Below are 16,295 nucleotides of genomic sequence, written 5' to 3'. Positions count from 1 at the left end.
ACGAAGAAAAAATCGGATATAACATGTCTTCAAGAAATTAAAATAAAACAAAAAGATATCAATTACCTTAAAAAACCTAAACTTGGACAATGTTTTATCGCAGCAAATCCAAAACCAAAGAGTGGTATTGTAATATATATATAAATAATATATTTCACACTTCAGAGATATGCAAAGATGACGCAGGCCACTATCTTGCAATTGAACTACAAGTAGAAGGGAAAAAAACGTTGTTAATTGTTGGAAAATCATTGCCTTCTCTCTCCCCCTTCTCAGATAGATAGGATTTTCTGCATGCATCTCTGCTGTCTTCTATCTCTATTTGCATGCCATTTGGTCCTGCTAAATTACAGGGGCAATAAATACCTTTGTAAGTTGGTAAACAGATCATGTGATCTAAGTAACTTCCTTAGGAAGTTCTCACACACAATAGATCTCTCCTGCTTTCCCTTCGGTCTCTCCATCACCATGCTCTCTCAACTTTCCTCAGAAAGATGGTGAGATACAAACTTCTTCTTTTACCTGAATTATTCGCTAGATAGGTTAGGATGCAGCTTCCATGTATATGTAGATTTAAGCCATTAGTAAAGTTTTGTTTTTTAAACTACAAGCTATTTGTGTCAGCCTCAGTTCTTAGAAAAGCATCTTAAGACAAAAAAACGTTTCTGCTGCTCTGCTGATTTACAAGCTAGACCCTCACAGGCTTGGCTTTGATATTTTTGATGTTTTTGTTTCCTTACCACGGGCTGAAGCCTTAGGAAACTTGAATTCCCCTACATTTTTGGGTTATGGGCCAGAATACATTTTGTTTTTAAACATGCTTCTCTTTGTGGCTGCAACAAAGTCTTTACTACTGAAACAATAGAAATGGCTTCTGCTAATCCTAATCTCACAATGACCACTGAAATATTAACTGGCTCAAATTATAAAACGTGGTTATGGAAAATGCAAATATACTTGACTACAATGGGCTTGTTTAAAGCAGTGAATGGCAGAGACCCACAGAAGCAGGAAAACAGCAACAACAATTTGATGAAAATACAGAAAGAGCTGCTGCCTATATCTGCTGGTCTGTTGATCCCAGCATAGTTTACCATATTCAAGGTTTGACCAATGCAAAAGAAATATGGGATAAACTGCAGAATGTATTTGATTCTCCAAGTACTTCTAATCAAACAGCTCTCATGATAAAACTTGTTAACACAAAGTTGTCTCATCCTCGATTTTTGAATCAGCATATCAATGGCTTTGTCTGGAGTAACATCACCTGGGGAATCTTTCCCAGAACATGCAAAACTTGGACTATTTTTGGCTAGCCTTCCAAAATATTATTCTCCAATAATTAATGCTCTGCAAGTTAAAGGAGTTGTTCCCTTGCAAGATGCTGTTGCTCAAATTATTGAATTTCAAAACAGACAGAATTTGATGGAAGGTAACTATGATGCAAAAGCCACAGACAAAGAATTAGCTCAACTTGTTAATGAGGATCTGCATATCAAAGCTTCCTCTTTCCCAGAACAAATGGGTGCAATTTTAGCAACATAAAGCCAGGAACTGAGCAGCACAAACTGCATGTGAAGAAAGGCAATTTTAAGAAAGCAGCTTTTAAACCTAAACAGGGATCTTCCAGTCAAGTTATTGGTTTGATTCATGAACAATTATTTCAGATTGCTGGAGATAAATATAAATCTGCTGTTCTGGTGGATAGTGGAGCAACCTTGCATTATTTCAACAACAAAGAATGGTTTGTGGATTTTGATACAAATGTGACTTTTCCTATTTATCTTGCCAATGGTCAAGAAGTTTTTGCTCAGGGAAAAGGGACTGTTATTTTGCAAACAAAACTTGGTCCTGACAGGATAGGGACTTTACAAATCCCTGATGCCTACTATGTTCCAGATTTAGAAGCCTCCTTTTATAGTGTGCAAACCACAACATCAAGAGGCAACCGAGTCACTTTCAGAAAGCAAACCAGCTTTGGTTTTCGTGACAAAGATTTGATTTTTAGAGCAGATTTGGGATCTCGTGGCTGTTATCAAATGCAGATTTTGCATTCATCTGTAAACAGTGTGACTCAGTGTAATCACAAGGACTGTTCAAATTTATGGCATCGCAGATTTGCTCATAGAAGTGTGGAAAATATTAAGAGACTGGCCAATCAAGAGCTTGCAATAGACTTTAAGTTCAAAGCAGGCTCCAATAATGAAAAGTGTGTAGAATGCTTGAAAGCAAAGGCCACTAGAGCTCAACACCCTCCAGTTACTGAGAGACAATCCACCAAGCCTCTGGATCTTCTACATGCTGATCTTTGTGGGCCAATAAGTCAAAAATCTGCAGGTGGAAACTCTTACTTTATGACTATTATTGATGATTTCAGCAAGTATACATACATTTACCTTCTCAGAGAGAAGAGTCAAGCTTTTCAAAAATTCAAAGAGTACTTTAATCGAGTCTCTAATAAATTTGGCTACAAACCAAAGAGCCTGCGCACAGACAATGGAACTGAATTTGTCAATGCTGAATTTGATGAATTTTTAAAAGAACATGGCACTGAACATCAGACCACACAGATTTATTCCCCAGAACAGAATGGGGTGGCTGAGAGAATGAACAGGACTCTCAAGGAGGTGGCAGTCACCATGCTTTTGGAGGCCTATATGCCTAAACACTATTGGTCTGAAGCCATTAAGACTGCCACATACTTGTGTAACCGACTTCCAACTAAATCCAGAAATATGACCCCATTTCAATTATGGCATGGAGTTAAGCCTAAACTGAACCATCTAAAGGTTTTTGGAAGCAAAGCATATACCTACATTCCCCGACAGAAAAGAGGCAAACTTGACTGCAGAAGTGAGGGAATTTTTGTTGGTTATGCTAGAAATGGTTACAGAATTCTCAATCCAAATGGACGCACAATCAAATTAACAAGTGCTGTTTATGTTGATGAAAGACCACAGCCTAAATCTAATCCAGACCAAGATGTCTATCCAGATTTATTTGCAGGGGAAGAAGACTCCCACCAGCAACCAGAATATGTGGAGTCCTTTCGTCCTCCAAGAGTCTTGCATCCAGAAGGGGCTACACCTGCAGTGGACCAGCCTAATGATGAGGAACCGGAAGACACACAAGGAGCGGAGCCAGGTATCCAAGTCCAGGTGAGACGGTCAGAACGCTCCAATAGAGGTGTGCCACCTGACAGATTCTCTTATCATGCCACAGAGGAAGGGATTCCAAAACCCTCTGACTGGAAAAAGATCAAGGGACTGCCAAAGACAGATTCTGAAAAGTGGGTGCAAGCCGCTAGTGAGGAGATGCAATCTTTATATAAGAACAAGACATGGACTTTGTCAGAATTGCCAGAAGGAAAAAGGGCAATTGGCTGTAGATGGGTCTTTACCACAAAGCAAGATGCAGAAGGGGAGATTCAGAGATACAAAGCAAGACTTGTGGCTAAAGGCTACAGTCAGAAATATGGTGAAGACTACAATGAGACTTTTGCCAGAGTAGTCACACACACAACCATTAGAACTCTCCTAGCTGTCATAGCCTACGAGAAAATTAATGTTCAGCATCTGCGACAGCTGCGAGAATCATACTAGCGCAACACTGGAAAAGTCAAGTAATGCCAGATTTAGATTATTGGTGGGAAAAAAATCAGTGAATTCCGAGAGATGGACATTCTCACTGGCCGTTTATCTAATAAAGATGTTTCAATAATAGAGGAAGAGTGGGATCAGATAATGGCAAATTGCAGGTTGAGACGACAATAGGGTGCAGACACGATAAACAATATGCAGTCTTTTAATTATTCATGGAGTTTGTTTATTTTGAGTAATATACTTTGAGGAAACAGGTAGAAAAGCAAAGGGGGAAAAAGAGAAATGTGTGTGGTACAGAGTTGGGGATTGTATTTAAAGTAACTATGGAAGTAATGGATTTTAAGCTTCAATATATTTTCAGACACAATAGTGTATTAAGAATCTTTTTTATTTTATGTTTTGTATATAAAAAGTTTTATAAATAAAAATTAAAAAAACACAGTACCATCACCCACTAGATCACTTATTCTATAGTAAGTCCCTGTCCCTTGTGTTCACCATAGCAGAAGGCACCTCAGGAACAACCACCAGAGGTGTCACAGGAGCTTCCACCACCAGTGCCACTTAGAAGCCACCTTGTCACTCTCCATCTCTGACTTAATCAGCTACCAGTTTAAACACCACATCTTCTGACATGCTTCCCTGTAGATCAGCCTCTTCTCATTTATTTGAGCACGAGTCATCTTTACTGATTGCTGACATGCATTCTTGGAACAGATGCTCTGGATGGCAAACATATTAGATTTACAAGTCAAATATCAAGAGGTGGAGCTGATGGAGACGAGACAGTTTATCAGCGGATTGAAATGGAGGTCCCTACTGTGGCACCCATTCAATTTTTGACATTTCTCCTCAAGATCACAAGGGTGTTCTTGGATGACCCCATTGACAATCCTGTCAACCTCTAAAAAGATTGCTAATCTCTCTCTCTCTCCCTCTCTTGAATTCTGATTTGTCCTCACTTCAACCTGCCGAGGCCGTTGAAGGGGTGGGAATTGGTCTGTATCCGAGGAAGGATGGATCCAGACCTAGAACTCTTTGTTGAAAAATGGAAGACAAAAAAGACTAAAAATTCTGACCTAACTAAATAAAACGAAGGTTTAAAAAAACAGCTGAAGGAGCGCCAATTAGACCAGGACGGGGAAGCTCAAAGACATGCTGATGAAATGGAAAATGTAAAAGTGGCAGAATTAGAATGCCACCTTCGCAGCCTAGAAATGTCCAAACCCCTGAAACACGCTCGTGGAACTTGCCCACGTCAAGAGGTCGAAGGTCTTGGAAATGTCCGAATAGTGGCTGCCAGAGGACGAACAAGGCGGATGAAAAAACGTGCCGTTCCTGTGAAACAGTCAGATCATGGTTTCCAGCTATATGAATCTAGTGTCCCGAGAGAGAGATCTGGGGCTGGAAGGGCCACGGAGAAGCCAAATCATCCTATGGCTATGTCTTTCTTTTTAGTACAGTACTTTAATTTAAAAAAGAGAGAGATTGCTAATCTCTATAGGGTTGTGGATTTGGAATTGGAGTAAGAACATTGTATAATTATGGGTGATTTCAATGGAGTTGTCGATCCAACCATGGATAGAGCATCTAAGAAAATGATTAAGAAAAATCAAGGTAAACTTCCTACTTCCTTTTTTGAAATGACAAATGAATTTGATTTGGTAGATGTTTGGAGAAATATTTTTCCCTCCTCAAATGGTCATACTTTCTTTTTAGAATCACATAAATCGACTTTGCGTATAGATATGTTTTGGACTTCCAGTTCGTTATTACCAAATGTAAAGATGACCATTCTGCCAAAATTAGTGTCGGATCATAATTTACTATCCATACAAATACAATTTGAAACTAAAAAAAAAAACATTCATGGAAATTGAATGATTCATTATTGCATAACCTCAATTTTTTAAATAAAGCATAGCAGATTTTGAAGAATTTTTTCAAAGAAAATTCGGAGTATGAGACATCACATAAAATGATCTGGGAAACAAGCAAGGCTCGTGGAACCCGCCCACATCAAGTGGTCGGAAGACCTTGGAAATGTCCGAATAGTGGCTGCCAGAGGACGAAAAGGGCAGATGAAAAAACATGCCGTTCCTGTGAAACAGCCAGATCACGGTTTCCAGCTATTATTATTATTAACCTTTATTTATAAAGCGCTGTAAATTTACACAGCGCTGTACATATAATCTTTTTAATTAGATGGTTCCCTGCCCTCAGGCTTACAATCTAAAAAGACATGACATAAAAAGAGAAGGGAAAGGTGGTGGGGCTAGTAGGCTAATACATATAAAGTACATAGCAATACAGGAAATGGTTCGATAAAACAGGCATCAAATGAACATCAAATAGCAAGCGACAATTATGCAATGCCTGGGAACGCTTCTCTGAACAGGATGGTCAGCTATATGAATCTAGTGTCCCGAGAGAGAGATCTGGGGCTGGAAGGGCCATGGAGAAGCCCAATCATCCTATGTCTATGTCTTTCTTTTTAGTACAGTACTTTAATTTAAAAAAAAAAAAAGATTGCTAATCTCTATAGGGTTGTGGATTTGGAATCGGAGTGGCTGGAACACCTGAAGCCAAACGTGGTGGTAGCTGAGGTGTCTATGAAGTTTATCGCATGGGGCATAAACCATTCCCCAGCGCGTTCTAACGGGGACGAGCGTGGGCGCGCATGGAGCGCGATGGGCACCGGTTGGGGCCCAAAACGCGACTTTATCGCACGGAGGAACACCGCCGCTGCCGCGCATTCCCATTGCGTCCCAATTCTGTTCCAGAGGGCGCCATTTCTGGGGACGCTTTGAAACAGTCCCCAGAAATGGCGCCCTCTGGAACAGAATTGGGACGCAATCGGAATGCGCGGCGGCGGCGTTCCTCCGTGCGATAAAGTCGCGTTTTGGGCCCCAACCGGTGTCCATCGCGCTCCATGCGCGCCCACGCTCGTCCCCGTTAAAACGCACTGGGGAACGGTTTATGCCCCATGCAATAAACTTCTCAGTCTCTCAAAAAGTCTCATTCAGCACCAAGAGACAAGGAGGTTCATAAATTAGACCTAATGGTGAAGAAATTCTACTCCTCTTTAGCCTTATGTCTATGTATTTAGAATTACATGGCCTGCATGGGAGCTTATCAGTAGAATTTTTGGGAAAGGATTCTATCTGTTCAATAACTTTCAAAACTTAGTTGGAACAGTGACTTCCTGGTAGCAATCACTGGTGAGCTGTGTGCCCTGTAGATTGATCAACCTTACCTGTGCTTCTATCACGACAAGGTTATCCTCCATTTCAGCCTCTCCTCTTTCCAAATATGGTGTCTTCATTTAAACCAAGACATTCTTTCTGCAAAATCCAACCACCAATTTTGAGTGTGCTCTGCATTTGTTGGATGTATGAAGTGCTCTTGCTTTCTATATTGACCGAACATGATATTCGAAAAAGAACAACAGACTGTTTGTTTTCTATTCAGACTCAAAACTGGTTTACTAGAATTGACACAGCACCTCTTGAAGTGGGTCGTTAAAGCAATTCATCTAGCATCTCAACTCCCGTTTCAGTTTGCTTACAGCTTTTCTTTCTCTCAAGAGTTTATCAGACAAGGAAAATTGGAAGTATAATCCAATGGCAATCTGAACGCAATCATGGGTTTAACGTTATTGTGTGATAACCCACTACATGCATATTTGGGCAATGGCATGCTATTTTTGGGCAATGGGGAGCCAGTTCGAATGCAATGCGTATTCACGTAATTGCACAAAAGTAGCAACTTTAAGTGAATGCATTCTGGCCCCACTTTCTTTTCATTCGAATTTAAGAGAAATTCCCGCGGTTTGATAAACTCCACTGTAATTGCATGTAATTCCTCATTCAAGAAGTGCGGCAATTGTGGCGCTAAACTTCCTGGCTGCAATGGACACTCACATTGCCTATTGTGCCTGAGCGAGGGGCATAATGTTAGCCTATTGCAATCATGCACAGGATAATGGAGCACACCAAAGAAATTTCAGAAGAAAATTACCTTGTGGTTTATAGGTTATATAACAAAGCCTTTGATTGTGTAGATCAAGAAAATGTATAGATTGCTCTTAAAGAAATAGGTGTGCCACAACATTTAATCATACTTATGCAGTAGCCACATACTGTGCTGGCCAAATGGCTGTAATAAAGTTTGTATTTGTAGCCACATACTCAGGACAAGAGGGTACTGTCAGAATGTGGAGAAATGGAAAGGTTTCCAATTAGCAAGGGAGTCAGGCATGCCTGAATTTTTTCTACCCAATCTGTTTAATTAGTATGCTGAACATATCATACATAAAGTAGGATTAGACTTGGAAGAAGGAGGTGTGACAACTGGGGAAAGAAACAATTTATGAATATACAGACGACAGCATACTACTACTTGAAAATAGCAAATAATAATAATAATACTTTATTTATATACTGCTCTTCCAGAACGATCTAAGACTTGGAACAATTACTGAAGAAAGTCAAAAAAGGAAGTGCAAAGGCAGGTTTACAAGTGAGCATTAAGAAAACAAAAATAATGACTACTGTTGATTTACATAACTTTAAAGTAGACAACACATTGAGTTAAAGATTTTCCATATCTTGGCTAAGTCACAAATAAAAATGCAGAATGCAGTCGAGAAAGAAGACTAGGACTTGGAAAGACAACTGTGGAGGAACTAGGTAAGATCCTAAGGTGTAAGGATATATCACTGAATACTAAAGTTAAGGTTGTCTATGTCATCGTATTTCCAATTTTTATATATGGCTGTGAAAGCTGGACAGTAAGAAAAGCTGACAGGAAGAAAATCCAACTCATTTGAAATGTGGTGCTGTAAAAGAGTTCTACAAACACCATGGGCTGCTAGAGACAAATAAAAGGTCCTGAAACAAATGAAGCCTGAACTCTCTCTAGAAGTGACAATGACTAAATTGAAATTGTTGTACCTTTGTCATATCATGAGAAGGTACAAATCACTAGGAAAGACAATAATGCTTGGTGAGGTAGAAAGCAGCAGGAAAAGATAAAGACCATATTACAGGTGAATAGATTCAAGCAAGGAAGCCACAGCCCTGAGCAAGTGGGACTTGAGCTGGGCTGTTGATGACAGGGTGACTTGGAGGGTTCTCATTCATAGGATCACCATAAGTCGAAGTTGACCTGATGGCAGTTAAGAACAACAAAGAACTAAATGAAAATATGAGCTCCTTACAGTGGATTTCAAAACTCAAAGCCTCGGGTGCAAAATGAACTGTGTCCAGGTTCAAGGATGGTGCTGCATTTTGAAGAAAACTGTAGCTTTTACTAGCACATCAGTACTGATGAAAATACTTCTATGTTAACACAAGAACTCTGAATGCCTTACAATGCCAGTACAGTGCCACTGTTCTTGCTTCTTTTTACTGCAGTTGCTATCCAAATCATAAACATGCTTTTATCCAAACAGTAGCTGCTAGGATCAAACCATTAAAATGTACAGATACAGTAAGTGTGGCAAACTCAAAAGCAAATATAAAAAGATAATTAAAACCTTCCATCAACTGTTTTCCAGATGAGTTGCAGTTTCATAAATACAGCGGTCTAATGAGAGTTCATTGAGATATTTTCCTCCATTATTTTTGCTTCTATGCTCAGCAAGGGTTATAGTTTAATTAAAGGATGTCAGAAGAAAAGGAAGCTGCCCTGAGATAATCACTGCCTGCTGTTAGATAAATACTAAGGTGAAGACAAGCAAAAAAGGCTATCATGAAAACGATAAATTATAGAGAACAGGGGATGGCTGATGGTTCAAAAATACTTTTTCCCCCTGTTAATTTATAAGTACTGTATGCTCTGACACTGCTTTCTGAATTGCCCTGCACAGATGGTCTCCACTGTTCCTGTCCTTAAATGTTCTTGGTTTGGCTTGTACATCATATGGAATGGTAAGTTTTCACTCCATCTTGGGAAGGTTTTAGGAAACATTATCACTAACTGCCAGTTCCACCTTTTCATACAGGTATGTGTTCCTCAACTTTTGCAGAGACAAACATTTAATACCGATTTCCTTTCCCTAAACTATGGGGACAGATGACCTCTAATAAGAGTCATAATCTAAATAATGTAAATTGCTACATGCTATGTACATTGATTATATGCAGGTAAATTTGTATGTCTTACCTATCTGCATACTACATTTTCAATACACAAAAGACACAAAAACAATTCTTAAGTCTTCAGGATCAGAGTACAAAAAATAACAGAAAATGTACATACAAAGAGGGGAAATCCTCTTTGTGATTCCATATGTGAGCCAAATCCATACACACAAAGAGAGATATAGATTGGCCAGTGACAAAATCTGGATATATTATTGCAGACCTGTAAAACCTTCTTATGACTTTGGCACCACATTTTTGTGGTGGTGGGATTGTATGGTCTTTTGAGGCAAGAGGCTATGCTACAGTAGCACTGCAAGCAGTAGGATCTCCGAAGTCAGACAGGCTTTTCTTGAAAAGACGGACTAAATGTGCCAAAAAGCTAGTGGGAAACAGCATTAGTGGGGGATGACACTGGCAGAGGATCTTTTAGAGACAAAAGCACTGGCGCTTTATTTAACTGTTATTACTACTGGGCAGAAAGAGCCACCAGTAAAACACTTCTGAAATTCCTTACAGTGAAAACCTTGTGATGACACAATCCAAAATGAATCAAGAGACAGTGCTGGAAGATGGGACTTCCATGTCAGCAGGCACACAGGCAGCTACTGGGGAAAGAACAAGTTCAAGTAGCACTGTGTCTAATGATGCAACAGGACTCAAACTGAGAATAATAATAATAATATGTTTTATTTATAGACCGCTATTCCGCGATGATCATAGCGGTGTACAGTAAAATCGTAATACAATACAAAATACAGTTAAAGGAGGGAGAAGTCTCGTCCTTCAGGCAGTCCAAGATGTTGCTGGTCTGCCTGATGGCTCCCTCTGAGGCCGAGATGACAGTTGAGGAGGGAGGGGCCTCTTCCTTCAGGCAGTCCCTGATGTTGCTGGGTCTGCCTGATGGCTCCCTCTGAGGCCGAGATGACAGTTGAGGAGGGAGGGGCCTCTTCCTTCAGGCAGTCCCTGATGTTGCTGGGTCTGCCTGATGGCTCCCTCTGAGGCCGAGATGACAGTTGAGGAGGGAGGGGCCTCTTCCTTCAGGCAGTCCAAGATGTTGCTGGTCTGCCTGATGGCTCCCTCTGAGGCCGAGATGACAGTTGAGGAGGGAGGGGCCTCTTCCTTCAGGCAGTCCCTGATGTTGCTGGGTCTGCCTGATGGCTCCCTCTGAGGCCGAGATGACAGTTGAGGAGGGAGGGGCCTCTTCCTTCAGGCAGTCCCCGATGTTGCTGTGTCTGCCTGATTGCTCCCTCTGAGGCCGAGATGACAGTTGAGGAGGGAGGGGCCTCTTCCTTCAGGCAGTCCCCGATGTTGCTGTGTCTGCCTGATGGCTCCCTCTGAGGCCGAGATGACAGTTGAGGAGGGAGGGGCCTCTTCCTTCAGGCAGTCCCTGATGTTGCTGGGTCTGCCTGATGGCTCCCTCTGAGGCCGAGATGACAGTTGAGGAGGGAGGGGCCTCTTCCTTCAGGCAGTCCAAGATGTTGCTGGGTCTGCCTGATGGCTCCCTCTGAGGCCGTGATGACAGTTGAGGAGGGAGGGGCCTCTTCCTTCAGGCAGTCCCTGATGTTGCTGGGTCTGCCTGATGGCTCCCTCTGAGGCCGAGATGACAGTTGAGGAGGGAGGGGCCTCTTCCTTCAGGCAGTCCCTGATGTTGCTGGGTCTGCCTGATGGCTCCCTCTGAGGCCGAGATGACAGTTGAGGAGGGAGGGGCCTCTTCCTTCAGGCAGTCCAAGATGTTGCTGGTCTGCCTGATGGCTCCCTCTGAGGCCGAGATGACAGTTGAGGAGGGAGGGGCCTCTTCCTTCAGGCAGTCCCTGATGTTGCTGGGTCTGCCTGATGGCTCCCTCTGAGGCCGAGATGACAGTTGAGGAGGGAGGGGCCTCTTCCTTCAGGCAGTCCAAGATGTTGCTGGGTCTGCCTGATGGCTCCCTCTGAGGCCGTGATGACAGTTGAGGAGGGAGGGGCCTCTTCCTTCAGGCAGTCCCTGATGTTGCTGGGTCTGCCTGATGGCTCCCTCTGAGGCCGAGATGACAGTTGAGGAGGGAGGGGCCTCTTCCTTCAGGCAGTCCCTGATGTTGCTGGGTCTGCCTGATGGCTCCCTCTGAGGCCGAGATGACAGTTGAGGAGGGAGGGGCCTCTTCCTTCAGGCAGTCCAAGATGTTGCTGGTCTGCCTGATGGCTCCCTCTGAGGCCGAGATGACAGTTGAGGAGGGAGGGGCCTCTTCCTTCAGGCAGTCCCTGATGTTGCTGGGTCTGCCTGATGGCTCCCTCTGAGGCCGAGATGACAGTTGAGGAGGGAGGGGCCTCTTCCTATTTTTTATTGGGAAATTGGGAAGAATAGATCACAGGAACAGATGCTATTGCAATTTAACTGAAACATTCCACACAGGCAGTATCAACTTGAGTGTTAACTAAAACATGCCAACAAATATCGAAAACAAAATGGTGGCCAGAAGACTGGAAACATTCAATATTCACTCTCTCCACAAAAAAGGATACACAAAAGACTGCAGCAAATATAGAACAATAGAATTAATTTCCCACACAAGCAAAATTATGTTTAAAGTTCTTCACCATTGGCTCCAGCCATACATGGAAAGAGAAATCCCAAAGGTGCAAGTGGGGTTTAGTAAAGGCAGAGGCACCGGGGACCACACTGCAAACATACGATGGCTAATGGAGTGCCCCAGGGAATTCCAAAAGAAATTCAGCATATGCTTTATAGACTACTGCAAAGCCTTTGATTACATAGATCATGAAAAGCTATGGAACACTCTTAAAAAACATGGGAGTGCCAATACATCTGATAGTCCTGATGAGAAATCTGTACTCACAACAATTCGTCCCTTCTCGCTTGCTGCCCCTTACTCCTGGAACCTTCTTCCCCCACATGCACACCTCATCACTTCTCTACCCAGTTTCAAAACTGAATTAAAGACTATATTGTTTAGAGAAGCATTCCCAGAGGTGAGCCCCTCTCTGACCCAGGAAGCCTCCTTTTAACCATCCATTAAGAAGCCAAGCCATTCCTCCAGTCGATCTGCCTTGGTCCAGGCCTCGGAGGTGGAGAAAAACTGCTGGACCTGATCCCATTCCCCACCACCACTCCCCTCTCCTTTTGTGTCGTGTCTTCTTAGATTGTAAGCCTGAGGGCAGGGAACCGTCTAACTAAAAGATTGTATGTACAGCGCTGTGTAAATTTACAGCGCTTTATAAATAAAAGTTAATAATAATAACAAGGGGCAACTGTTAGAACAGAATATGGAGAAACAGAATGGTTCCCAAAGGGCACAGGGGATCAAGCAAGGCTGCATATTATCACCCTACTAATCAGTGATGTCCAAACTCTGGCCCTCCAGGTGTTTTGGACTTCATCTCCCAGAAGCCCCAGCCAACTTGGCCAATCATCTAGGATTCTGGGAGCTGAAGTCCAAAACAACTGGAGGGCCTGAGTTTGGACATCACTGCCCTACTTGTTCAACTTCTATGCAGAAAATATCATACGAAGAGCAGAATTTGACACAGAAGGAGGGGTTGACAGGAGAAAGGAACATCAGTCTAAGATATGTGGATGACACTGTACTACTAGCAGAAAACATCATAGCTTTGGAACAATTACTATGGAAGGTCAAGAAAGAATATGTAAAGGCAGGCTTGTTACTGAAAATAAAGAAACCAAAAATAATGACCATGGAGATTTCCTATACCTTGGTTCAAGCATTGAGAAGGGCAGCAATGAAAAAATTAGACAAGATCCTAAAGACTTTCTAAGTCCAGCACAGTGGCAACCACCACAATTGACTCAGAAGGCAGCTCCCTCCATGGGGTACCACCCCAATGGGTGACACCTCTCTCTGGGGTGTCACCCAGGGTGGTCCACACACCCCTAGTGTCACCACTGTCACCATGTATAAGAGCTGGACAGAGAAGAAAGCAGAACAAAAGAAAATTAATTCATTTCAGGTGTTGTGCTGGAGAAGAGTGCTGAGGATAATGTGGAGAGCCAAAAAGACAAACAAATGGATCTTTCAACAGATCAAGTTTGAATTCTCTCTAGAAGCCAAGATGATTAAATTGAGGCTGTCATACTTTGGTCACATCGTGAGAAGGTATGTATCATTGGGAAAGACAATAATGCTAGGGAAAGTAGAAGGCTGGAGAAAAAGAGGAAGACTGCTAGCCAGATGGATAGACACAATCGGGGAGGTCATGGGTCTGGATCTACAAAACTTATGCAGGGCGGTGGAGGATAAGGGGGCTTGGAGATGTCTCATCCACAGGGTCACCATGAGTCAATCTGACACAGCGTATAGTGTACTGAGAAGAAAACTAAGGAGACAGATACACAGACTGTATGCTTAAAATGATCCTGAGGCACAGAACCTCATATTAAAACTTAGAAAACATACAAATTTTTTTTTATAAATGCTAGTCCCGAGAAGCAACTTCAAGAACAGAAACAGTCCGCCACCAAGTGCCCTTTAGTTATAGAAGAGCTGGCAGTAATACACCAGGCCTGTTCACCGGACAAGATATTAGGGAAGCATAGTTTGATTGAAGGAAAAGTACAACAACAACAACAAAGACCTCTTCCTTCATCGCCAAAAGGCAATCACCCAAATAATAATTGTGTTTATTTGGATTGCATTGATAATATTGTTCCAGACATAGACACTAACTGACTGACTGTATTGTCATACCCTACTCCTTTATTAAATCCAGACCAACCCCACCCCATGGTTCCGATAGATATCCAGCCCATGGCTAATATTTTATTCAAGGTATTATCATGGAATGTTGCAGGATGGTCTTCTAAGTTAGCTGATAAAAATTTTAAAGATTTTTGCACAAATTTTGAGATTATCTGCATTCAGGAAACTTGGGTCACCTCATCGGATTTCCCCTCTCTTCCCGGCTTTGTTGCTTATTCCCTCCCTGCTTCTAAATCAAAGTGTAGAGGTCGTCCTCACGGTGGCTTGACAACCTTGATTGCCATGGACTCAAATCCAACAATTTCTCAGATGGACTTTGGGGTCTGTGAAAATATTCTTACTCTTCGAATAGACTGGTCTAGTGGAGTGAAACTCTTTCTGATTAATATATTGCCCTCCGCAGAATTCAATGTATGAACTTGAGTTTAAATGGTCAGATTTAGAACTAATTCTCACAGCTTTGTTTGATGCATATGCTAACCCATTAATCTTGGTGGCAGGTGATATGAATGCAAGACTGGGTTCCAATAATAACAAGCCGAGAAACTTGGTTTAAGTCCCAAGGACTTTTCCCATATACCCATTAGGATTTCTAAGGATAAGTGGATCAATGAGGCGTGGAAATCCCTTTTTTCTATCATTTTCAAGTTTCATCTCTTCCTATGTAATAGGAATGATAGTGACCCTGAGGCCAACTCATATACTTATATAGGACCAAGAGGGAAGAGCGTGATCGACTATTTTATTCTTTCTCAGGCAGCATGCTTATGGTTTGTTAACTTTAAAGTTTTGGTTAGGCCTGAGAGTGACCATATGCCAATTCAATTACTTTTGACACCACCGTTTACTCCCATCTTTCCTAGAAATAAAATACCAGGATCCTCTGAAAATATGATCCCCCTAGGGTTCAAAAGGCTTAGGTGGAATGGGAAAATTAATGAAAATGTGAATAGCTTCTTAATGTCTCCAGGGATGCTTATGTTAAGAGACCTCCTTATGTCAAACCAAGACCCCTTGGAAACCTTGGACAAAATAGTCCAAGAAATCTGGCCTTTCTTGGTAAGCACTAATCCCACATGCTCTACCAACAAGTATAATCATAGTTGGTTTGACAGACAATGTGCCTTTCAGAAGCACATCTTAGCAAGATCTATAAAGAAGCTAAGAGAGGAAGATTCCTCAGAGAATTATATGTATTATATTAATCATCGAAGGGAGTTTAAAAATTTACTCAGGGCAAAAAAAATAGAATTCACACAACAGTCTTGGCTGGACTTAGGTCAGGCCCTCATGGAGAAGAACTCCCCTAGATTTTGGTCCCTAGTGAATAAAGGCACTAGAAATTCTCAAGGGATTACAATTAATCAGATCACTTCCTCTTGATGGCAAGACCATTTTTCTGGCCTCTTTTCCCATCCTTGCCATGATATAACACAGAGTCCCTCTACTAGACTGGATACATCATTATTTTCCTGCTGTCCCACTTGGGATCCAGTAACCACTGATGAAGTTAATTCTTTGATTAAATCTCTCCCTAATAATAAAGCACCAGGAGAAGACATGCTTCCCGGTGAATTATTCAGATCAAATCTAGACTAATGAGCACAGTTTCAGGAATGCTGATCTTGAATTGCTAGCAACAAGATCAAATCCAGCTTACATCTGTCATTTCATATTAGGTAGACTCAGAGACAAAATTTACACTTGATATCCCCATCCCAGGCTCAAGATGGGAAAAGTTTTTAGATAGGTTTAAAGATGAGAGAAGATCAATCAGTAGATCCCAGTGGATATGAGACACTAAATCCTTCCCTTTATGGACACCAGTAAATACA

The sequence above is a fragment of the Sceloporus occidentalis genome, unplaced genomic scaffold (genome assembly GCF_023333645.1).
Source record: "Sceloporus occidentalis isolate IW3139 unplaced genomic scaffold, rSceOcc1.0.p SCAF_1, whole genome shotgun sequence".
In the NCBI taxonomy this organism is placed as follows: Eukaryota; Metazoa; Chordata; class Lepidosauria; order Squamata; family Phrynosomatidae; genus Sceloporus; species Sceloporus occidentalis.
Note: the sequence above shows the minus strand (reverse complement) of the source record.